Consider the following 2,193-nt stretch of genomic DNA (forward strand, 5'->3'; position numbering starts at 1 on the left):
ATGCAACCCTAGGGTGTTAATTAGAGAAAAGTCTCAATTATTCAATCTAGGGATTAGACGTTATTAGTCTTGAATAAGGATAATAACATAACTTAGGGATCTTTATGAAACAAGTTAAATGAATAAATCGTCCAATTCGGAGCCAGAATAACAAGTAAAGTCTAGGTGGATTTTTCCTTAGGTATTGTCTTAATTCAATTGTTTTCCAAAAGTAATCCCCCAAATCTACTTTCTATGAATTCTTAGTTTAGATAATTAGTTAGTTAAAACAAAACCACCTATTTTTAGGCTAGATAATAAAAGACAGTCATTACTAGTACTTTTAGTTCCTTTGGGTTCGACAAACCAGTCTTGCTAAAACTATACTACTGTTCGATAGGTACACTTGCCTACATCGTGATAATAGTTAGTTTCAAGAACAATTCATTATAAATATTTAAAACCTGTCACACGAAAATCGTGATCAAGTTTTTGGAGCCATTACCGGGGAACTAAGATATTAGGAACACTCAATTTTTATTACTTTAGTCATTTATTTTTCTTGCAATTTAATTTAATTTAATTTTTTATTATTTATTAATTTACTTTTTCTTTCTCTTGGCAGGTTTTTATAGTTTATGACTAGAAGAAACTCGTCAGGACCACTACTTTTTGACGAAGAAATCGATCGCACAGTTCGTAGAAACCAAAGAGAAATAAGGTGAAGCTTAAGATACACAGAGAACGAGCAAGAGGACGATACTCAACCCCCAACCGAAGAGATGGCTGAAAACGAAGACAATCAGCTACCTCCTGCAATTGCGATTACTCAAAATCCTGCTCCACGCACTATGTATGATTATGCTAAACCTTCTTTAACAGGAACTAAATCAAGCGTAGTTAGACTTGCTGTAGCTGCAAATACTTTTAAACTGAAACCTAACACAATTCAAATGATACAAAAGTTTGTTCAGTTTGATGGTTTGCAGGATGAAGATCCCAACGCTCACTTAGCAAACTTTTTGGAATTATGCAATACATTTAAAATCAATGGCGTTTCTGACGATGTCATTCGTCTTTGGTTATTCCCTTTTTCATTGAGGAACAAAGTTAAACAGTGGTTGAACTCGTTACCACGAGGGTCAATTACTACTTGGGAACAAATGACCGAAAAGTTTTTACTAAAATACTTTTTGCCGGCTAAAATGGCTAAATTACGTAATGATATCTCTTCTTTTATGTTGATGGATTTAGAAACACTCTATCATGCATGGGAGAGATACAAGGACCTTTTGAAAAGGTACCCTCACCATGGGTTACCACTTTGGCTATAGGTTCAAACGTTCCATAATGGCCTGAATCCTTCGACTCGGCAAATGGTTGACACAGCTACTGGTGGAACCATCAATAATAAAACACCTGAAGATGCTTATGAGTTTATATAGGAGATGTCACTGAATAACTATTAGTGGCAAGTCATGAGGACAAAGCCAACAAAAACAGCTAGTGTTTATAACGTTGATTCGGTCACCATGCTCTCTAATCAGGTAGAACTCTTGAATAAGAAAATTGATGGTTTTCTTAGTTCTTCACAGGTTCACCCAGTAATGCAGTGCGAAGCAAGTGGAGGTGGATCAAGCAATTCAGAATACCAATCTTATGGCCACAACATGGATAATGAGTAGTTAAATTACGTGGGTAATAATCCTCGATCTTAAAACAATCCATATAGTAACACTTACAATGTAGGTTGGAGAAACCACCCAAATTTCTCATGGGGAGGCCAAAGAGATCAGAGACCACCTCCAGGCTACCAACAACCACCCTACCAACAGGAAAAGAAGCCGAACCTTGAAGAGATGTTCTCAAGTTTACATCGGTGTCAGAAACTCATTTTTAGAATACCGAGACAGCACTTAAGAATCAACAAGCATCGATCCAAGGGCTCAAAACTCAGATAGGCCAGCTTTCCAAACTAATCTCTGAACGACCACAAGGTAGCTTGCCAAGTAATACTGAACCCAACCCAAAGGAACAGCTCAACGAAATTAATATTCACGATGAAGAAGGAGTCGTTGAACTTGAGCCAGAACTGAGACAAGAAACTGTGGTAAGCAGAGGTCAATGTGAGTTAGGTCATAATAAAAACAAATTAGTGAATGTCGAATATAAACCTCGTGTGCCATACCCCAACGCGACAAGGAAAGACTGCTC

General features: G+C 37.1%; 1 non-coding gene across 1 annotated transcript; it reads right to left on the bottom strand.

Annotated features, from left to right (window-relative positions):
* Positions 1-1,190: 1,190 nt before the first annotated feature.
* Positions 1,191-1,297, bottom strand: LOC128284493 (small nucleolar RNA R71). The gene has a single exon (XR_008274918.1). It is a non-coding gene; the product is annotated as a small nucleolar RNA R71 (small nucleolar RNA).
* Positions 1,298-2,193: the final 896 nt, after the last annotated feature.

This window comes from Gossypium arboreum, chromosome 11 (genome assembly GCF_025698485.1).
Source record: "Gossypium arboreum isolate Shixiya-1 chromosome 11, ASM2569848v2, whole genome shotgun sequence".
In the NCBI taxonomy this organism is placed as follows: Eukaryota; Viridiplantae; Streptophyta; class Magnoliopsida; order Malvales; family Malvaceae; genus Gossypium; species Gossypium arboreum.